General features: G+C 44.7%; 1 protein-coding gene across 4 annotated transcripts in view; it reads right to left on the bottom strand.

Annotated features, from left to right (window-relative positions):
- The window catches only part of ABCA1 (ATP binding cassette subfamily A member 1), a 107973-nt gene extending 88146 nt beyond the window's left edge, over positions 1–19827 (bottom strand). Inside the window, exons 1-2 of one of the 4 annotated variants that reach the window (XM_035097202.2) lie at positions 19508–19827; positions 18577–18811 (exon numbers count right to left, since the gene is read on the bottom strand). The gene's annotated coding sequence lies outside the window, so the exon portion shown is untranslated. Of the gene's footprint in view, positions 1–7825; positions 9907–18576; positions 18812–19507 lie in introns of those variants that run through there. The other 3 variants (XM_060268672.1, XM_035097200.2, XM_035097201.2) reach the window with 3 other exon arrangements.
- Between the last annotated feature and the right edge of the window lie 3931 nt (positions 19828–23758).

Here is a 23758-nt window from a genome sequence, read left to right as displayed (position 1 = left end):
GGATCACTTTCTTCTGCACTTGTTTCCACAACTGAAACACACACAGAGAGAGTACTACTCTTTGCCTCTGGAGCAAAACATGTGGTTACCATGTAGGCACAGAGGTCTTAATATAATAAATGTATAAACCACATGTCTGAAACACCACAGAAAAAGGTCCTGAATCCATTTTGTCTCTCCCAAATGACCTCAATCATTTCTCTGCAAGGTCAAAAGAAATGGGGAGCCTCCCCATTGTCTCTTTGCTCACAAATCCTGCCTCAAGGGCACATTTAAGATATGAGTAGGGTGGGCCTGTGACCTGGATTCAGGAATTGAGTAGTTATAACAAACGAGTGGCCAGGATGCCCAGGTAATCCAATCAGGTAACCTGGCAGCCATATATATTGGAGCCATATATATTGGAGCCATATAACCTGGCTCCAATACTTTTGCCACCTCATGAGAAGAGAAGAATCCTTGGAAAAGACCCTGATGTTGGGAAAGATTGAGGGCACTAGGAGAAGGGGACGACAGAGGACGAGATGGTTGGACAGTGTTCTCGAAGCTACGAACATGAGTCTGACCAAACTGCGGGAGGCAGTGCAAGACAGGACTGCCTGGCGTGCTATGGTCCATGGGGGCACGAAGAGTCGGACACGACTAAATGACTAAACAACAACAACAACAAACCTGGCAGACAGGATAAAAACAACGCACTCATATTTCTATTGTAGTCCACCCCTTCTCTGATGTACGTATGATGTGTTGCGGGGTGGTCTTGAGCTACACCCCTTCTGTGATGTATGTATGATGTATGGGCTCCGGGGGGGGCAGTTCAAAAGTCTATTTAAGGGCTTGCACACCTTTGTCCTGGGTGCCTCCTGTGTGTGGCAGTGAGCACCCTGTTGCAACAGTTAATAAAGATCAGGCTTACAGCCGCTTTGCTTTTGTATATCCTGGTCTGGTCTCTGTTCATTTCCTGACCAGTTTGAGCCTTAAAAGGTATGCTCTCTCCGAAGGTCCAGTCTTCCTCAAGAAGCTGAACCTCTTGAAGGGACCCCTCGATTTTCTTGTTTCACACATGTATGTTCTGCTCTGCAGGGCAAATACCAGCTTGAAGTGGGTAGGGCAATTCACAGTGTAGGAGAAAGGATAGACCTTCTGTGCTCCAAAGCAATAATCCCAATCTGATTCAGGGGCCCATGGCTTCTTTTACCTTGGGAGAGGAGGGAGGCAGGAAATCGGATGATGGATTTCCCTGTGTCACATCAAATTTGTCCCTAAACCCACAGCAGCAGCAGGATTGCTGCTACGGAACCATGTTTGTTAAAACTACTGCAGTCTCTGCAGACCATTCGTGGTCTGCAATGCACTCCCTGCAACATGATGCCATTACTGTATACCCATTTGTATCCCCTTTTTGATGAAGGGTGGTTTAGAAATTTAATAGATAAATATATAATATAAGAAAATGCGGAGAGCTCTTTCCAGAGCAAAACAGTGACTAATGCAAGATTAGAACTCAGCTCTCTATCACCCTCCCCCCAACCCCCAGACTGGATTACTGAAAAATGCCTCAGCAGCATGGAAGAGACACCAGCCTATAAGCCCCTCCCTGCTACGTGACAATGCCTCCTGTTTATCCTCCCGCCCCCCATTTTCAATACAGCTGCATCAAAGGGCAGAAGAGGTGGAGTTTTGATCCACGAACCTTTCAAGCAACTTCCCATGTGGCAATTCTCAGGGAGGAAAGTGTGACAAAGTGATACACAGATTCTCGGGAAGGAACTGCTTTTAATCCACGAAGCAGAAAGTGCAAAATTCTAAGCACAAATTTGCCTTTGCTTTAGGAAGGCTGGCATGGCCAGATGTCATTTCTGAGCACTCCAAAGGTAGCCCAGGACAGTATGCTTGTGCAGCTCCAACCCCCCCCCAAAAGTCTTCCTTTTCGGCCTCCTATTGTTTGCATCAGTCTCGACAATGTGCCTCTGGGAGCGAAGTCAAACCTCTGTGTTAGCAGCACCAAAGTGACCTCCCCGGGGTGCAAGCCTGGGCAGTGTGTATGGAGGTCCTGGGCTGCCCAGATGACAAAACCCTCTCTCTCAGCCTAGCTTGGTCCAAAGGAAAGCAGAACAATACGTTTGGCACCAGTTTGGCTGCGGGAGTTTCCGGAAGAAGGCGTACAAGGCGCCATCCAATTGCCTTAGGGACTCCACTCCGGATTTGTGTAGGATTTACTCCTTAGCCTTTTCTTCTCCTGGAGATATCCCACAAGGCAGTGGAGGTTTAGTACCAGTCTTTTCCTTCTCCTAAATGGGCTACCTTCCCAGGTGGATGAGCCTTATCTGCCCCTTACTTCCCTCTACAGCAGACATAGGGCTAGGCAACCTTGGCTTTCCAGATGTTTTGGAACTACAACTCCCATGATCCCTGACCACTGGCCCTGTTAGCTAGGGATCATGGGAGTTGTAGTTCCAAAACATCTGGAGAGCCAAGGTTGCCTATGCCTGCGCTACACCATGTGCAGAAGCTGCCTTCTTGACTGATGGACCCACTATTGCTCTCATCCGCTCAATCTCCCGGAGCCTGTCTTTGCATGAAAGGCGAGTCCCATTGGCTACCTTCACCTGGTTTAGCCAGCCAATCAAAGCCATTCCTGGGGTGTGGCCGCTGTTGCATGCTGACAACTTCTAGGAGTCATGAGATGAGTGCAGGGTGGGGACCAAAGGTGGACAAACTACCCCAGAAGGAGCACAACAATGTCCCCCACCAGAGGTACTCCTCCTCCTCTAACACCCCATACAATAACCTAAAATCAGTCTCCATACCTTGGCAGAGTCCACCCATTACCCATGACCATATTTTTACAGCTTTAAAGTTTAAGGTGTGTTGGAAATTAAAACTGTGCAGTTGCATTTCATTCTCAACTCATCCTTCACCACAGCTGTACTGAACAAACATTAAACAGCCTTAGGGAAGAGGGAAGCTTTGGCAAACAATACAGTTGTTTGCTCTCTGACTAGGAGAAAAAAATGGTATGGCCGGGGTGGGGGGGTGGGGGAGAACCTTTCCCCTAAAAAGTAACTATTTAGTCAGTGACTAGGCAATGTTATAAAACCGGAGAGCAGACGGTGAAGGCTCATGGAGGTAGGCTTAACTATTCTAGGAAACAAACCCACTCTCTTCATTTTATTATTATTATTTATTCATTAAATTTATATCCTGCCCTTCTTCCTGGAGGCGCCCAGGACAATACAAACATAGACAATTCAAAAACAAAACAGTTAAAACATTCTAAAACCAATTGCAATTAAAAACACCCCAAAAGCAGTTTCAATTAAAAACACACTTGTGAATTATGTTTTAAAAAAACAAAGAAATAATTCTGAGAAACCAGGCTCTATTTTTTATTATTATTATTTAAAAAAATGAACGGAAGGATCTAGCTCTCATGGCTCCTGAGACTCCCAATTTGCTATATCTGTGTAATAAGACCTCTACCAGTTTCAACACTGGTGTGTTTTTCTGGCAGGTTTGCGATCTAGCTAACATGGTTTGGAGGTGCTTATAGCATGACCCAGGAACTCCCAATAGAACTGCACAAATTTCTGCAGCAGCATAGAATCAAAGAATTGTAGAGTTGGAAGCAGGTGACCAGGAGGGGCAACCAGTCCAACCCCCTGCAATGCAGGAATCTTTTGCCCAACGTTGGGCTCGAACCCATGACCCTGAAGTCAAGAGTTTCATGCTCTACCAACTGAGCTACTCCACAATTCCATGGATCAACACTACACAGAGTTAGTGCCCCCAGATGGCAAACACCTCTACATAATCACAGCATACCACAGTTACACCACCACCAGTAGACCAGCATCCCTCACCCCAGGGGACGGCATAAATGAGGGGTTGGATTGGATAATTACCAGCCATTATGACCAGGGATGGTAGCAGTCATAATCCAATGACAACTGCAGGACCGCTTTTTATCTATCCCTGGTATAGGCATTGTTGAATGTATGAACTTCAGGTATTGCAGTCCAGTATGAAGCAAATATTAAGAATGAGAATCTCACAGTCGTGGGTTCGAGCCCCACGTTGGGCAAAAGATTCCTGTGTTGCAAGGGTTTGGACTATGTGACCCTCGGTGTCCCTTCAAATTCTATGATTCTATGAAATAATCCACCATGAAGTACATAGAGTTTTCTATTTCATCTCTGGCATACTTGTGTTGAGCAGGGATGGAGAATGAGTGGCCCTTTAGATGTTTCCAGTCTACAGTTACCATCAACCCAAACAGTTGTCCATGCTATATCGCAGGCCACACATCTCTCACCTCTGCATTAAAGGCATCTCTCACTTCCCACCCTTCTCTAAGTCAAGGAACAAAGGGCTAGAGAGACTGAGCTGTTCTTCCATCTCCCAAATGCAGAGCCCGCAGGGCAGCTGCAAACAATCTTGGCATGCTAACACCAGCTTGCCCTGCTGTTTCTGATGTGCTGTCCTTGCTCCGAGAACAGATAAAACTATTTGAGCCTGGGGGGGGGGAATCAGTCCAGGCTCTTTCATAATAAAGATCAAAGGTTGGATCCAACCAACTCCTATTGCAAGCAGTGTTTGACTTTTAAATATAATGTAAGTTTAAACTCTCAAAGGTGAGTTCTTCTTGGCCATTCCAACTCACCAAATTACAACAGCCACTTGCAATAATGCAATAGGCCAGCTGCCCAAACAGTGCTTCCACCATTCTTGTTTTTCACCCATCACCCATTATGGTTGGAGACGGCATCAGATAATTATCCATTTCTATACACATTGCCCTTTTCAGATTGGGGGGACAGCACCTGCACCCCAATATTGATCCAACTGGAACTCCATGACCACCTAAAGGTCTGGCACTTAGTGCTGGTTCACACCTGCATTGCTTTATATTAGGCATCCCCAAACTTCGGCCCTCCAGATGTATTGGACTACAATTCCCATCTTCTCTGACCACCGGTCCTGTTAGCTAGGGATCATGGGAGTTGTAGGCCAAAACATCTGGAGGGCCGCAGTTTGGGGATGTCTGCTTTATATCTACAGTTTCAGGTGGTGGAAGCCATCCAGTTCAATCACCAGGATTTTGATATCACACCAGTGCACAACGCTCTTCCATGGAGTGAGTCCATAGAATCAACCACAACTCATCAAACCATTTATGTTCAAGCAATGAGAAATCAAGTGATGTGCATGCATGTGTGATTCAGCCTTTACATGAGCTGCCTTCAAGAATGTTATATTTTTGGACAACCAGGTTGGCTTTTGCTGCCTTCAATAAAATGTATCAGGTCTTGGTTATATACATATCCTGAATTCTTCTCTGTGTGCTGCATTTCTAAGTTATGTCTCTTCAGAAGAAAATCTAATTAAGTCCCTAGGGACTCACTCCCTAGTAAGTGTGCTTAGGAGTGGAACCAAACAATATGCTCCCATGCTTGTTTATTCAGAAGTAAGCTCACCTGTGGCCCATAAGACTTACCCTTACTTAGAGATATGTGTGCATACCATTTTCAGCCTTAAGGTAGAATCCTATACACACTTATCTAGGAGTACGTCCCACTTAACTCAGTGAGACTTACTTCTGAGTAGGCATACATAGGATTGTGCTGTTAATGCACCTTTCCCCTTCCTCTCCCCTCTTTCCCCTTCCTCTCCTCTCTTCCCTCTGTTAAGATCTGTTTTAATTGGACTTTTAAATGCTTTAGTCCAGTGTTGTACCAACAAAAATTCCCTTCTTTCAAATTTGCACAGTTATGATCCTTAGAATCTGGTAAGTGATTAAACAACACAGCCTACCACCATTTTCCTAACTAAAAGGCTACCAAAAAATAAACCAGTAGTAATCTGGGCATGAAATCTTGTGTTTCAGGCACATGAATCAACTTCCCCAGTCTTCAACTGGATCGCTTTAGTAAGTGTTATAATTCTAGCTGTTCTAACCTGCTGGTCAGTGACTCTTCTCTCCATGCTCTATATTCTGGCTTGTTTTTTTATTGTATCTTGCTTTTATAATTTTGTATTTTAGCTATTTTAAAAATGCTGGTCTATGACCGTAAGAAACTGATTGATTGATTGACTAAAAGGTTGAGGCCCAGCTCACCAGCCAGGATCCACACCATATGGCCATCAGATTCCAAACTAATTTGAGCAAAGTTTCTTTCAAAAAAAATCATGTAATGAAGTACATTTTACAGTTAAAAACAACAATAATAAAATAGTGTTGAACTGGTGTGTGTGTGAGAGAGAGAGAGAGAGAGAGAGAGAGAGAGAGAGAGAGAAAGAAAGAAAGAAAGAAAGAAAGAAAGAAAGAAAGAAAGAGAATACCTATATACTGTTCACAGTGAACCATCATTGTGATGCTGGTGGGGCTAATGGACACTGTTTCAGACTGAAGTCCTAAAATGGTGTCACAAAACATGGGCTCAACAGCTCATAGAAACCAAAATCAGGAAGGGAATACAATGGATTTTTTTAATTAAAAAAACATATACAGAAGGATTATCCCAAGTGCCCCCACCCCACCCTAAAGTTTGGATGTGGTCAAGGAGAACCTTAAACAGCATTTTTCCATGATGGCCCGACAAACAAACAAAAAGGCCTCTGAAGAAGAAAAATCATTTTTTAAAATGGGTTGGGCATTAACAAACTTGATAACCCTTTTGAAGGGGACTTGGAGAACTTTTCAACAACTTGTGATAAACTTGGTTACATCAGCTATCCAACCAGACCCCCCACCTTGCATCTTTCAACCTGGGACAAGATCGCTTCAATATTGTAAAAGTGGATTTCTGTTTTATGATTTGCTCATATTTTGAGTTAATTTAATTGCGTGGTATTATATTCGAAGTGGATTATTGAATATTACTTTATTTGATACTGTATAAGTTGTTTACTTTAAGTCATATTTTTATGAGGACTTATTTGCATTGGATCAGACTCTTATATGGGATGTGTGATCTTTGTGGCATATTTGGTTGTTTCTTCTGCTTATGAAGTGCCTTGTGTATATGGAAAGGTGGTACACAAATTAAAAGTGAAATGAAAATGAAATGAAATATTCAATGTTCAAATGTTCAAATATTCAAACGAAATGAAATATTCAATATTTATATAGGCTATGTAGATGAAACATTAGTCCTAAACCGGATAGGCAACTGAATGCACATACACACAAACATTATATGCATGGTTTTCCTACACTGTTCAATGGCTGCTATTGTGACTGCGGAACCCTTTCAAAAGAATTTCAAAGTCCTGATGGTCAGTTTTTGGAGTTGAGCAGAGATCTGAATTCAGCCACCATCAACCCACACCCTACAGCTCCCAAAGAGCTGATCAGCAGGATTTTAGGTTTTTCAAATACGAAGCCCTGGCTGCCCTATGCAGACAGTGTTAAGATGAGAAACGTTAAAACCACCATAAAAACGAAAGTGAAGTACCATTCAAACTAACTAACCATTCAAACCTTTTGAAACAAGTAATAACTTTTACATAAAAAGGACACCACCAGCTATTTTTCTTGTTGGTTTTCCAAAAGGAAGGCAGAGTAGTTCTACAAAATAACGAACACCAAACGACAGTAGCATTGCACCATTTCTCAAAAGGATTCCTTTTGGAAGGACCTCCCCACCACCCAAAATAAAATAAAAAAATAGCTAGGGTAGTCGATTACCTCTTTATGTTGCACAGAAGGTACAAACTGGTTGGATTGCACAGCAACTGTAAGGAATGTCATCGATGAAATTACCTACAGCTGTAATTTAAGCAGGCAGTTACACTAAAAATCTTACAAAACTGAAAGACTTACCTGAATCTACTCAGCAAATCTAGATTTCCAACTAGTAATACCTCCAAGAGACCCAGCTTATTGCTATCTAAGTTCTATGAAGCACTGTAGTCCACGCCAAGTGCTGTCTCGGTCACAAATGTCAGCAGTGGCTGTGAGCTTTGAACCTCAAACCTTGGGGCCGAGCCATTATCAGATGAATGGAGCCGATACGGCCATTTGTGCTTTCTGGAATCCCAAAAGCAATGCTTTCTGATAACTAGATTTTAAAGTTTCCCTACATTTTCTAGCTAGATTTCAAAGCAACTCCACAATCATTCGCCTCAGCCTTGAGATATTGAAATGTATCTGAACAATATGAATCCCACTGTTGACGTTTAAGCATTTTCAATGGCAGCTTTCATTCTTAAAAACCGCAAGCGCATTGCAAAACTGTAGACAGATGCAATTTTCTACACATTGCATCAGATAAAACAGAGCAATATATATGGTTGGCCATGCTGTGGCCATTACACATCTTTCCATGCCTTGCTGTTACTGGAATAATGTTCAGTTTGTGTTAACTTTATCAGTAACTTGGCATCCCTGCCTTATTTTACATTGTTAGGCAGAAGGCCTGGCAGTGTTGGATTTCAAAACACCTCCATACCTGGCGGTAACAGTGTCAGGTCCAGGTGCTGTCCCGGTGGGTCAGGGCAGAAGAGGCAGCAGCAACACTTAGGCAAGAATGCTAGGCAAATCATAAAATAAATTACAGCAGCTTGAAAGTATAATGGTTAAGAATGGCTGTGTGCCAATCTGCCGCCAGACTGTAAACGTCTCAGGTTTACCTCTCTTGATAAGAGCTTCTAAACATTCACAGCTTGATATGCTTTGACTAAATGACAAGCATGCGGTTTTAAGAAACACAGGCCAGGGTGCCTAAGAACTTTCACCTGCAAAAAAATAGAAACCTTTGGGGAAAGCTCTAGATCAGTGTTTCCCAACCTTGTGCCTCCAGCTGTTTTCGGACTACAATTCCCATCATTCCTGACCACTGGTCTTGCTAGCTAGGGATGATGGGAATTGTAGTCTCAAAACATCTGGAGGCACAAGGTTGGGAAACACTGCTCTAGGTTATGTGACTCTGAAGTCCTGTTTAGCTCCACAAATTTAGATAGTGCTGGTCTAAATATCATGGGAGGGTAGCCAAATGGGAGAGGTTTTTTTGCAGCTACCCTGTGCTTTGCTGCAGGAGAGAAACTGCGAGCAACATTGTGGGAGGGTTTATTTTTTTTATAACGATCAAGGTGAAACTGTTACACTCCCTTGTTATTTTTGCTATTGCCCAGAGGTGTCGTATTGTTAATATAATCTTGTTACATTTATAGTACTGAAATGTTGCTTTTCGTAAGTTGCTCCATTTGCTATTGTGTTGCTAATTTATTATGTTACATTTTTGTAACTGTTTTTGCACTGTTTGGGTTGTGATATACATCACTGCTTCGGCCATGTTTCTTCTTTTTTGTGGAAAAGCAACATGCGGATGAAATCATCAATGGACGAACTCTAGATAAGTCAAGAAATGCAATGAAGGAAGGAAAAAGGACAAATCTCTTTGGTATGCGAAGCATTATGATAGAAATCCAAGCAGTGCCTATCCTGTAATCTCCTTTCCAAGTACACTGATATACTTCATCAGCTTATCCATCCCATGTTCCCATCAAGATCAAGGTGGCAGGCCTAGTGTCAGCACCCAGCATCTGGGAACCAGTACTGAATGAACTGAGTTGGAGCCAGAATGGAAGATAGGTTTTACCACATGACCACCCATCCTGGGCTTGTTATTCTTAGCAGCTCCTGGTGGTAGGGTCTGGACCACAGGGTATGGAGAAGGGAGAGAGTCTGCCATCTCCTGCTAAAATCTCTCCTCCAGGCTCCAGCTGGTATTTGGCCCAAAGCTGTCTTTTACTGGAATGGTATTTCTGGGGATGCATCGTAGCTGAGAGGAAGGGGCAACTTTTTGGTAGAAAAATGCCATGGGGGGTGGAAGCCAGACCCCACACCCCTATGTACCATAGTCCCAGTCCGGACCATGCCATTCCACCACTTTCTAATTATCATTCATTTATACCCCACCCATCTGGCTGGGTTTCCCCAGCCACTCTGGGCAGCTTCCAACAGAAATATTAAAATACAATAATTTATTAAACATTAAAAGCTTCCCTAAACAGGGCTGCCTTCAGATGTCCTCTAAAAGTCTGGTGGTTGTTTTTCTCTTTGACATCTGGTGGGAGGGCGTTCCACAGGGTGGGTGCCACTACCGAGAAGGCCCTCTGCCTGGTTCCCTGTAACTTGGCTTCTTTCAGCGAGGGAACCGCCAGAAGGCCCTCGGCACTGGACCTCAGCATCCAGGCAGAACGATGGAGGTGGAGACGCTCCTTCCATAGCTGCCAAGTTATCCCTTTTTTAAAGGGATTTTCCATTATGCTGAATAGGCTTCCTTGCGAGAAAAGGGAAAACTTGGCAGCTATGGCTCCTTCAGGTATACTGGACCAAGGCCGTTTTAATGCTTTGAAAACAACCATCCAAGGATGTACAATCACACAGCAAACACGCTGCCTTTTCCAGGTCTTTTTCTTAGCAGGAAAAAGGATTCTATGCCTCAAAGCCTCAAACATCTTCCTCTTTCTCCTGTGCTCCCACAGAATGGCATCCATGCAGCCCAGAGGCCCCCAACCGGAATGCCAGATTGAAATTTCAATCACATTTTGGAGCTCTGCCCCTGAAGAAAGGAACAGTTCCTTCTTTGAAATGATGAAATGAGGCCATATATAAAGGGCACGAATTATGTTAGGGCATCTAACAATTTCAGGCTGAAAACTTCACAGTGCTTCTCCAATCGATGAGCTCATATAGCACTGAAGATGGGGCTGACTGGCAGGCCGACTCGACTGGCTTATGACCTCACCGTAAATTCAAGAGCTTCCTATAAGTCAAGTGATATTTTTTACTGACATTATGTTTTATCCACATAAAACCACAAAACACCCAGATGTAATTTTACGAGACAGCGCCACATAAAACGTTGGAAGTCCCAAACATTGCCAGTGAAAACAAGAGCTGAATATCAATCCATAAGAAGATCGTTTACATTCTGAAAGTGGAGGATATTTCACTCTCAAAAATCAGTAAAATTCTGGCCAGAGAGGACAGCAGTGTTTAGAGAACCTCATCTCTGAAAGAGATATGAGAGATTACTGGCAATGCATTACAGAGAAAAGGGGTAGTATTTACCAATCAATGCAGAACAGAATACCGTAAGCTATGATGCGGACTGCAAAAGCCATTATTAATGGCATCCATAATAAAATATGCTCTCTTGTTATAATGAGATTTCCAATATACCTCCACCCAACCTTGCAAACTTCCAAGTGAAGCCAATAGTTCTTGGTGTTGGGGACTAATCAAAATTCTGGACTAAGTCAAATAAAATACAATGAAATGTTCAATTAATCATGTCTAGTCTTCTTTTTATTGCCAATAAACAAGCCCATGAATGAGATCAGAAAAATTCAAGACAAACTACAGTATCTCCAAAGCCAGAGTCCCAGATGACGAGATTATTTTTCAGGTTTAACATTGATCCCATATACTGTATATGGAATTACAGCCATGGCAATTGGTTTATTTGAATGACACTAAAAAACAATTGTTTCTTGGTGGCAAGGGTAGCCAACATGGTACCCGCCAGAAGTTTTGGACTATCCGTCATCCCTGACCATCAAGCGCAAATTCTTACCTGAATAACAGCAGCTTGTATATACTGTACTGAATTCTTGCATTGCGAAAAACGAAGATTATGGTGAAAAGTGAAAAACATGAATTGCAAAAAAAACTAGAGCTTACAGAACAAAACCGACTTCAGATATGAAATCAGCATTGAAAGAACATATAAGAACAGTTGTAAAATCTCATGCAACAGAAAATGGAAAAAAAAATTGTTCCCCGGTCGCTCATATTAGTTCAAAGTCTTATTACTGTAGCGTCCAAGCATGCAACGGTACCGTACAACCTTATTTCTTGTTTATCTTTCTACAGAAATTGTCCTTTGGGTATAAATACCTTCATGTGTTTGTATGCCGGTAAATACTCTGCCCTCTGGTGTCAAGCTCTCAGAACTACTTTAAAAATCTACGTCTAAAGAACTGGACTCCCCGAACTTTACAGTCTTCAGAAAGTGCTGGGCTGTCATTCTTCAAATGGCAACTACACACGGATTCTCTGGATTGTGTGGTCCGTTCCTATGTCAGCACCAGGAGACACAATGGGAGTACGCCAGTGTCCTAGCATGGGCCAGGAACTAACCATACAATCAGATTGTACACCTGGTTGCCACTCAAAGTGGAGCACCAAAGATAGAAGAAGTACGAACAAGCCCACTATAGGCAAAACAGGGATTTGAGACTGGCTCAAGGGACTCAAATCCCCATTTCAGAGATGCTGAATTGGTGTATTGCAGGCATCCCCAAATTGCAGCCCTCCAGATGTTTTGGCCTACAGCTCCCATGATCCCTAGCTAACAGGACCAGTGGTCGGGGAAGATGGGAATTGTAGTCCAAAACATCTGGAGGGCCGAAGTTTGGGGACGCCTGGTGTATTGCATTGCCCATGTGAGCCCAACACTGAAAGGCACACACAGTTTTACAATAGTGCAAGATCAAGGATGCTTGTTGGGTTGTGTGTTAAAAAGACGGACTGTTAAAGGATTTTTAGTTAATACTTCAGTTTTTCAATGATTGATTTGACTTACTTTTAAAAATTAACACTCTACTCAACAGTGGGGCCTTTTGATATACCTTTTGATATATGCTGAATAATTTATAGCCTAATAAACAAAAGCTAGCACTGAGGGTTAAGATTATAATTTGCCACCTGATTCAAAGTGCCACCCCTAATTAATCAGCAAAGTTTTAGCTGATTAGTCTACCTATTGATCTAACAACACAATCTAATGCATGTTTACTCAGAAGTAAACCTCACTGAGTTCAAATGGACTTACTCCCAGGTAAGCAGGTACAGAATTGCAACCTAAGCCTATTAAAGGAGGAGGGGAAACCCCATTGATTTCATGCAGACCATCAAGTCAGCTTGGTATGTAATTTTGATTTCTTATTCCTGCAGCACCCCTCAGGTTGCCTGTTAGAAGTGGGAGCCAGAGTATATTTTGATGGAAAACTATCATCCCAGCTGCTTTTCCAAAAAAAAGATGGCGCCTCCAGTCCAGACTAGCTCAAACTCATAATGTCTAAAAAAGCACTCTCTTTCTCACCTAACACACTAACTGCTTCCTAATGGAGTTAACATGATGTGAAGAAAGTGTTTCTTTATTGGATTAACCTAAGAGCTATTTAGAAGCAGAGCTAGGGGGATAAAATGTCCAATTCAATGTAGTCATTCATGTTAAAGAAGAAGCAAGAGCCTGATATTGACGCTTACACCTCTGCGAAGCATTTATCCCAAACCCAAGTCAAGAATTTATTAGAAGGAACGAAGGAGCAATTAAAACTTGTCATTTAAACTGATAGAGCTAGTTTGTAAGTGGTCTCTCTCTGAATCACCCCCCCTTTGAACTTCTTATTTGCTCACAGAATTAAGCGGCATTGTCTGGGAGGAGAAAACACAGTGTCAACAGTTTTCCATCCTATCCGACTGCCTGCCTTGTCTTTCTGACACAGTACTTGACACAGGATCACATGTTTTCGTCTAGTGACCAAGGCTGAAAAGTGCAAAGGGAGCAGACTTTTCCCCTTCGTGAATCATACATAACACAAAACAGAAAAAGGAACGCTACTGTTAAAAGTGGCAGCCAAGTCTCCCAAGCATTTAACACAAACGCCATCAAAATGGGACTGCAATCCCACAGGTTCATAGCTCCATAAAGGTAATGGCATGGAATAAGAAAAGTGTTCAGTGCCATTTATACGGAGACCAAAAATGGGGTTCCTAGGGTACAGAGAGGAAGTGAAACCCACGTTGGAGATCTGTGTCACATTTCATAATGCAACTTCCTTTGTTCCCTTGATTTCCAGCCAATATTCTGCATCAGGCGTAGCTCAGTAAAAGTTTCCTTTCTGGCTCCCATTTTGCAGATCTCTTTACAGCCCAACTGCTATAAAAGTGTGATTTTGCTGGCTGCAGACAATTTTGTACCATGGAAGTCAACGGAAACCACTGAGAATGAAGCTCAATTTCTTTGGCCCATCCAGTGTTTCCTATCCCCTGGTTACCCAAGAATGCGACAAACAGAAAGAACAATGGAACTGTATCATATATATATGTATATGTATATGTATATGTATATGTATATGTATATGTATATGTATATGTATGAATGAGATGATGGAGTCTTTCTATGAATACTAGAAAAGTGAAGATAAATATCCTCAGCGATTGCAGTGAAGACATTTTAGTTCAGAAGTGATCACAAGGTGAACCTTGAGCAATGAATTAAGGCCCAACACATTTTCAATTGTCAGGCTCTTCTTCAAACAAAAATATGCGAACCACTTTATAAAAAACCACACAATCAATTTGCTGCCTGCAGTAACACCCATGTGGTATTCAATCAAAAGCCAAATCTAAGCTGATAGAACATAACACAGGAAGACCAGTAGAAGATATTCATGCTAAGGGCATTGATAAAATCACTGCCTTGGAAGCAGATGCAGGAGGAGACAAGCTGAATGATATAATAACAGCATGTGTTCAAGCTCCCATCAACACAATGGACTCCAGTAGATCAGAGGGAGCAGTTACATCTGCCATGTCAACAATATGGTGCCCCAGGAGACCCCAATGCTATGTATTTAGTGCAAATCTGCAGAATGTCTCACAGAAGCCCAGAATGCTCCATCTGTCCTGGGAAGGGACTGTGATTGCACACAGAGACATAGAGAGAGAGACATATTTTCATCCAGAGATAATGGAATCGTTGCACACAAAGGAGTATCGAATGGGAACACAAGAATGCTTGCATTTGATTTCCACGTGAATTTCCATGTCGCTATCATACTTATAGAAAATTCAAGAGTCTTGAATCAAGACCATAAAAACATAAAAGTCTGTTGGTTCTGCCACCTGCAAAAGTTCATTAAAAGATATTTATCACAGCAGATAAGAGGTAAAGTTAAAAAGAAAGCTGCAGCAGGAAACATTAATCTTTTGTTATAATTGTAGTCATCAGCATAATTGCTTTCTACATGCTGGAATTATCTTATTGACTTACATAATTCATTACTGGTAGTTTTTTTGCCTTGCAAAAATTACAAAAAGGATGCAATCTTTTATAAACAGAACGAGTTCTGCAATCCAAAACATTGATTTGACTATCTATCATTATTATTACTTGGTGTAGTGGTTAAGAATGTTGGACTAGGACTAGGACTAGTAAGACCTAGGTTCAAAATCCCCAGTCTGCCATGAAACTCATGCAGTGACTTTGGGTCACTTAATATATCTCAGCCTAGCCTACCTAACAGGTTTGTTGGTAGAATAAAATGCCAGTGGGAAGAGTACCAATCACATTGCTATGCTGCCTTGGAAGAAAAGTAGGATATACCCGGTAAATGAAATGATTATTCTATTTGCAAGAAGTTGTCTACGGTACCAACTCTAGGCAGACTTCACTGGAAGAAGTCCTGGAATGGGAAACTTGCTACAGAGACATTTTTTGTTAGACGAAAGATTCCTGCGTTGCAAGGGGCTAGACTAGATGTCTATCCAACCAGATATGAAAAAAATGAAACTGACTTTCACAGAGAGCAATTCCACTGACCCTTAGGAATCAGGTCGTTGGTCATTTACTTTGCTGTAATCCCAGCACTGAGAGCCTCTTGAAGAATCTTTCTTTTGATGAAAGTAGGGGTTCTAGGTCCTGACCAGGTCATGGCACCTACATCTTTAAAAATGACCCCAGGAGTAGCTGCAGATGTTAAGCTTCTAGCCACCTTCCTCCACGGGGATGGAGGAAAGGGACAAGCAAGTCGTGATTTTAGTTACCCTCCCTCTTAACTTCACTGAATGTTCCTTGGCAGGATGGAATAGGAAGATGTGAGGCTTCTTTTCATTTGCTCAGTAACATCCACTCCTGTCTTTTCTGCCTTTAGGGACCCTTTCCCCTGCTGCAGCCAAGCAGGCAGTTCTAGGACACATTGCAAGATGTACATTCGGTCCACGTGGAGGACCAGCCAGGACTGCTGGCCCTCGCTGTGACCTTGGATGAACCAAGAGCGCTTCTTTAGAACAAAAACAGCTGGAGTTTCACAAGGCCACAGGATAGAAAAGCAGAAAAGTGGGGAAGGCTTACACAGCAGAGAAGAAGTGGGAGGATGGCTTGGATAAGGGACATTCCAGGATGTGGGGAAACTCTACACTATAAGGAGGCAAAACTAACTTTGCACAGACAAAATAATTGTGTCTTTCCTGCAGTCGGAGAACTTTGGGGAGAGGGTTCAGCTAAAATGTCTCTCCCTAGTTTACTACAGTAGTACCTCTGGTTAAGAACTTAATTCGTTCCAGAGGTCCGTTCTTAACCTGAATCTGTTCTTAACCTGAGGCACTTTAGCTAATGGGGCCTCCTGCTGCTGCCACGCCGCCAGAGCACGATTTCTGTTCTCATCCTGAAGCAAAGTTCTTAACCTGAGGTACTATTTCTGGGTTAGCAGAGTTGTAACCTGAAGCATTTGTAACCTGAGGTACCACTGTAGTTTCATGTATATGAAGAAGATGTGCAGCAACATCATAAAGGCACTCTGCAGAATTTCACAATTGGTGAGCAGTCTGTGGCCCTGCAGACATTGTTGGACTCTAGCTCCCATCAGACTGACTAATGGGCAGGGATGATGAAAGTCCTAGTTCAACAATGCCTTGAGGGCCAACGCATTGCCCGCCAAGGTCCTAGAAAAAAATCTCCATACACAGAAAGAACGTTTGGAATCATTATTTAGATCTCATTTAAAACTTGCAATGATGGTATCGGCGGATGGTATAATAGACAACTGTGTGCCAGTCATACAAGTCAGGGGTTTTGACCCTGGGGAACCGCAATTGGTCTACACAGTATGTGCAGGCAACTAAAGACCCGCATGTAGGATCTACAGTGATGCTTCATGAAAATGATTTCTAAGCACACTTTTTTAAAATAAAAAAACAAACAAACCTTAAATTGCAGCAAGCTCACTGGGTAGAAACTAACTTATTAAATTTAAAGTTGAAAACATGATTTGCTTTTTTTTTAAGAGAGCCAGTGTTGTGAAGTGGTTAGAGTGTTGGAACTGAGAGACCAGGGTTTGAATCTCTACTCGGCCACGAAGATTATTGGGTGACCTTGGACCAGTCGCTGCCTCTCGGCCTGATATTGCAGCATTGTTGTGGGGATTAAATGTGGGGGGGGGGGGAGAACCATGTATGCTGCCTTCAAGTCTGTGGAGGAAAAGGTGCATCAAACAAATAAACTCCTGTTATCCATCTCAAATGGAACGCGGGTGGCGCTGTGGTCTAAACCACTGAGCCTAGGGCAGGCATCCCCAAACTGCGGCCCTCCTGATGTTTTGGCCTACAACTCCCATGATCCCTAGCTAACAGGACCAGTGGTCAGGGATGGTGGGAATTGTAGTCCAAAACATCTGGAGGGCCGAAGTTTGGGGGTGCCTGGCCTAGGGCTTGCCAATCAGAAGGTCGGCAGTTCGAATCCCCGTGACAGGGTGAGCACCCAGCTCCTGCCCACCTATCAGTTCAAAAGCACGTCAAGTGCAAATAGATAAATAGGTACCCCTCTGGCGGGAAGGTAAACACCATTTCCATGTGCTGCTCTGGTTCGCCAGAAACGGCTTAGTCATGCTGGCCACATGACCCAGAAGCTGTCTGCAGACAAACGCCGGCTCCCTTGGCCTATAGAGCGAGATGAGCGCCGCAACCCCAGAGTCGTCCGCAACAGGACCTAACGGCCAGGGGTACCTTTACCCATCTCGAACTTTTTTTATTCTTGTTTATTTGCCACATTTGTCTCTCAACTTTCCTCCAAAGAACTGAAGTGTGGTTTGATTCATGGTTTTCCTCCCCCCCCCACCACCACAACAACCCAGTGAGAGAAAGTGGGTCTTCAGCTCACCTAACAAGCTTCATGGCTGAGGGGGGGGGGATTCTTACCCAGACTGTTAACCTAATCCACAAACACAACCATATGCATACAATACCAGACTCCCATTTATCACCAATATGCCCCCCCCCCAACACAACTATGGCTATTTTTTCCACATATTTACAATGCTCCCAGACCAATGGATCAGAAGGATCGCACTGTATATCAGCTTGGGCAGGAAAATAATCATTGCTAGTCCCTGTTCCCTAGGGCTTCCTTTTTTCTATCCCACCCCTTGCAAAACAAAACTCCCAGTTCCTGTTGGGTCCTGACTCACAAAGAATGGAATCTGTTTCCACAACAGTGGGCCAAAAGACCAGAAGCATGTTTTAAAACTTATTACTACTATTCTTATAAATATATTGTTATTGCTATATGTTGCTTCTCCTAGCAAAAACAAAACAAAAAAACAAAAAACTTTTCCTGTGTCCAGAATGCATTCTTACCAGGGCTGAGGTGCAAAATCCATCAAATGAGATGGATTTGCACCATTATTATTATTATTATTATGATTCCATTTGCCAGGCTGATGGCTTTCATTAAGCTGCCATATGTACCCCGGGGTTACTCTCGGTCATTTCTAGCTACTTACCGTAGAGCTCCTCATGTCTGTCTATCTCTCCTCACAGCCCTATTTTTTCCGGGTCTTGCCTCAACAGCCCCAACTGGAGGCATCTTCTGATAAAGCAGCCGTCGAAAGAGAGAGAAAGAGAAAAACAGACTCCCCCTCTCAGGCTCGGCTCCAAGGGAACCCTCCAGATGCCGCCAGGAACCTTATTTGTCTCTTTCCAAGGTGCCCCAAAGTCTTGTGCAGAGAGCCTTTTCTGCTGAGGGGGGAAAATAATAAATTTGCACGCTGCCTCCATTCAACTCCTCAACTAAACCCTGAAGAGCTAAATGTGTTGTTTTGACACAGGGGAAAACAAAGAGAGGCAGGGAAGAAGGGAAGAAAACGAATTGAAAAATATATCCGGCGGTGGGGTTAGGCAGGGGTACCTCAAGCAACCGGAGGAGCTGCTTTTTGTCTAGCTAGATCCCCAAACATTTAAATGCCTCGCCAAGCCAGGCTCGCCTCGCCTCTTTTGTCCTCTCCAAAACGAGTCCCTCTTCCCGGCCGCAGCTGCACCCAACAGGCACCGAAACGAAACGAACAACAACCAAAAAATAAGGGTGCTGGGGCGCTCAGGCATGCTCGGAACGTGCGGGGGAGGAAGGTGTGCATGGGAAACAAAACGCGCTCTGCACATGCTCGGAGGTCTGCTTCCCCAGCCCCACGCAAAGCATGAAAAAGAAAAGAAAAAAACAGCGAGGTCCCCCCCCCCCAAAGTGAGTTGTTTTCGGCGCCAGCGCTGAGGCTCTTTGTGTCGATTTTACATAGGCGCAAATGAAGCTTTCTATGGGGGGCGGCGGCGTGAGGTGGGTGGAAGTAGGGGAAGCCCCACAAGTTCATCTTAACAACCCCCTTGAACCCCAAACCATTTTCCCAGCCTCAACCCCCCCAAAAAACCCCCATCTCATCTTACCTGCTCGCCAGTTTGATCCGAGGGTGTCTTTCTGTCCCCTTCGATGGGGAATGGAAAAGAGAAAACTCCTCGCCACGAAGCCTGATGATAGTCCCCCTAGACCTGGGCGAAGGGGTTGTGGTTGTTGTTGTGTGGTGGTTGTTATTTGCAGGCGGGGCGAGTAAGGCGGCGGGGAGAGCTGCTTCTGCCCCTTGCCAGCTGCCCCACGGACGGAGACCAGGAGATCTGTTGAACCCGGAGCTCCTTATATAGATTCCGCCGGCGCTGCACGGAGGAGGTTATTATCGGTCAACCGCGGCTTCCTTCTGCTCTTGCTGCTGCTGCTGCTCTACCTCTGTTTATGTATTTCAGTCACTCACCGCCAGCACGTGGAGGACAAGCACGCCTCTTAAAAGGGCGACGTGGGATGCCCATGCATTTCCCCAATGGAAACAGGGACGTCCAAGCAGTGGTGGCCAAACTCGCCCCTCCAGCTGTTTTGGGACTACAACTCCCATCATCCCTAGCTAACAGGGCCGGTGGTCAGGGGTGATGGGAATTGTAGTCCCAAAAACAGCTGGAGGGCCAAGTTTGGCCATCACTGCAAGGGAAAGCGGGGCATCCCTGGATCAAATCAGAAACCAGGATGGCTACTGTAAACTGGAAAAATAGGGACACTTGGAGGGTCTGGGATCACCTACCCTGGGAGGCCCCGTCGCCTCTGCCCTCACTTCAGGCAGGCTGAATTATCTTTACAACAACAACCCTGTGGGGTAGGGTAGGCTTAGAGGCAGTGTCTGCCTGGCCAAAGGTCACCCATTGAGTTTCATGGCTGAGCATGGATTTGAGTGCTGGTCTCCCATGTCCTATAACTGCCACATCACTAAGCCCTCTGTTATGCATATTGCGCTTAAGTTTGCACTCCACAGTATACCTGACTGTGGCATTTTCCCTTCCTCGATAAGGATGAGTGGCAGCCATTCACACACAGGTAGGAAGTAAATGGTAGTGCCATTGAGGAGAGAGTAAAACCTGTTCTCTGCTGCTGATCTTCCCTACCGGACTGCTTTGACACAGCTTGGGTTCAGTTTCTTTGTCAGACTGTGCCGGAATCTCGGACAACCAGACAGAATCAGACAAATGCAGAGAGACCTGCCACATGGATGTGGCACAGCCAGCGGGCATTTATGGCGCACAGGAATAGGCAGATGAAGTCTGGGGGGTTTTTTTGGTTTGTTTTTCTTAGTCATGGCTCACTTTCACCTACTCTTTCCCTCTCCCAGTCAGCACAACTTCTTGCTGAGATGCTGAGATTTGAAATCTAACATTATTTGCCTTGGGCAACTGCCTTGCTCTGCCTAAAAGTAGGGCTGGCCCTGGTGTGGGAATAATGCAGCCACATCCTAAAGCCATGAAATGGTGCTTCTGCGCTCCACTCTCCAAGTGGTATGCAGGCACCATGGCAAGATCGGCTAGGCATAACGAGCCGGATGTAGAGTCTGTACTTCTCCCCATACCACAAGATAGATGGTCCTAGGAAGCCAAGCCAGCCATGAGGAACATCTCACATACATCACAAGTTATCCATTCCTCAGGTCATGCCAGTCCTGGGAACGTTTTCATCCATCTTTAATTATTCATTCCCCAGGAGCTCAAACTTCCCATGGGAAACATGCATACTATGGAGAACAATAGGGTCTGAGCATATATGGGCATAAGAGTGTTCTGCTGATATTATTGGCTATTGCTATATAGGTGTATTGTAATGATTGGTTTATGGCTATTGCATATGCATTTACTATACCTAATAAATATGTGGTCACGAGAGAGCTCGGGGCTCTCGTCCCACGGTTGGTTGATTCTATCAGTTGTCTGTCTTCCTTCACGAGAGCCCACCACTTGTAATAAGCCTCGGTGCTATACCCTTTGCTGCTACATCTGGCTGTTAGCAGCTGGCTGTTACTTTGTAACAAGCCTTGCTGCTACCGTCCAAGCCACTCCAAGCTGCTAGGACCCCTGGCTGTTACATCTGGTGACCCCGACGTGATCTGCGGATACGTCCTTGGGCCTCCCCTGCTCATCGCCTGGAACAGGCTCGGTGCACCCGATCTCGCTGCTGGCAGCCGTGATCTTCTCGTGAGTATGGGGGGTGGTTTCTCACAGCTCCAACAGCGCCATTTATATGAGCTGTGTGAATTAACCAAGCACAACCTCTATTTATTTCATTCTAATGGCAAGTTTCTTCATAACTCCATCTCTAAATCTGAACTTGCCTCATTGCTAAAATACGTGTGGGATAATTGCCCCGCGTACCCAGAGGGTGGCTCTTTAAAACTTGAAATGTGGCGGAAGGTTGGTAACTTTCTTCATACCTCCCCACGCGCGCCGCCCAAGATTCTTAGTGCATGGAAACTGGTCTTTGAATGCCTTTTAGCCCATGACCAGTCCCTCATGAAACCCCTCTTAGATCCCCCACCGTACAATTCTTCTGTCTGGGTGGTTTCTCCCTCTGACACTTTTGCTTTAGATATTGTCTCTCCACCCCCCTCTGCTCCGCTGCAGGTTCCCCTTACCACCAATCAATCCCCAACGCCTAGTGCCCCCTTACAGGTCCCACTGCCGATGCCCCTGACCCCGGAACCGGTCTCTGTGCAGGATTCAGCCCTGGCCACTCCGGCCGGTACTACATGCACCACACGGGCTGAGGGACCGCAGCAAATCAGTCACATCCGCCACGCTCTTCTCCAGGGTGCCCAGAGCGGCGCCCTAACCCCTGAAAACCTCTCCCAACTTGCCGCGTTCCCCCTCGCATATGCCACTGATCCAGTTACCGGAGACGCTACTGCCAGTTGGATAGCCATACCCCTAGACCTTGTTAAGGAAGCTAAGTCCACCTGCACAAAGTACGGCGTCACAAGCCCGTATACGCAGGGACTTTTTAATACCCTGGCCCACTCCTACTTCCTCATCCCGCAAGACTGGAAAGATCTGGCACGTATGTGCCTCACACCCACTCAATATTTCTTACCTGGGACATAAAGTCCTTGTATCAGCGGCTATCCCTTCTTTTTTCCCTGCTTCTCTTTCGGACCCACCATCACCCTTGTTCGCCTCCAACAGTATCTGGGCTCTGTTAATTGGGTTCGTCCTTTCCTCGGATTGTCCACATCAGCCTTAACTCCCCTTTTCGAGGCTTTGCGTGGCGGCCTTAAACCCTCTGATCCAATCACGCTCACCTCGGCCCAATGGCAGGTTATTCACCTGATCGAAGAGGCCCTGCAGACCAGGTGGGTGGACCGGGCCGTACCTAACGTCTCTCTCTCTCTGGTGCTCTCTCTGGTGCTCCTTGCCCACGGCCGCCCTTATTCAATCTCCCCCCTCTGATTCAGTGCGGATCCTGGAATGGTTGCACCTCCCCCATACCCCCCGCGCTACCATCAATCCCAAACCCTCTCAATTTGCCCAACTTTGCGCCAGAGGCCGCCTCCGTGCAAAAGCTCTCATTGGTTGCGAACCTGAAACCCTTTTTGTGCCTTGCTCTCTGACCATTTGGGACACATTTTTTTATTAATTGTGAGGCCCTGCAGGCCGCTCTTGCCGATTGGCCTGGCAGGGTGAGTTGCCATCCTCCCTCTGATCCCCGGTTCCAACTTCTACGCAATGTTCCTGAGACGAAAGTCCTCTCACTTTCAGTCTTATAACTCTGACCTCTCAATTATTAAAAGCATTAACAGGGATTTCTGAGGTAAATCAAACCTCCCACTTATCCCTCTAGCCTTTTTTTAAACCCTCTAGCACTTGTGGGTTTTCAAAAATAAAAGAGAGTCCTCTTCCAGCCTAAACGTGGCCAGGTACCTATATAGACATGGAGCTATAAATAAGACTGTTCCTATATGTATTCAGATAAGGGTTTTCACTTCATTAGAAACTCCCTTACTGTAAAGCTAGCCTCCTTCCTGAGGTAACTTTATTATCGCTCAGAACCTGTCTCCTCCTTTAGCCCCCCTCCTTTTCTTGGTGCACTCTCAGACACAATTAACCTTCCTCCTCTAAAAGGCAGTTTTGACAGTTTAAAAGAGTTCCCCACCAACTGGGTTCCAACTCCTTGCCTTCCAGCGGTTCCCAAAGCAACCCATCAATCTTATCTTGGATAGTTTGTATGTTACTCAGATCCTGCTTACCATCTATGCTGCCTACCTTTCCCCCTCAATTGAGCCTGATCTTCTGTCCCTCTTCATTGCCCTCCAACAGGCTATAATGAGCCGTCCTGTT

The sequence above is a fragment of the Zootoca vivipara genome, chromosome 16 (genome assembly GCF_963506605.1).
Source record: "Zootoca vivipara chromosome 16, rZooViv1.1, whole genome shotgun sequence".
Taxonomy (NCBI): Eukaryota; Metazoa; Chordata; class Lepidosauria; order Squamata; family Lacertidae; genus Zootoca; species Zootoca vivipara.
This window is presented reverse-complemented; position numbering and strand designations above follow the sequence as displayed.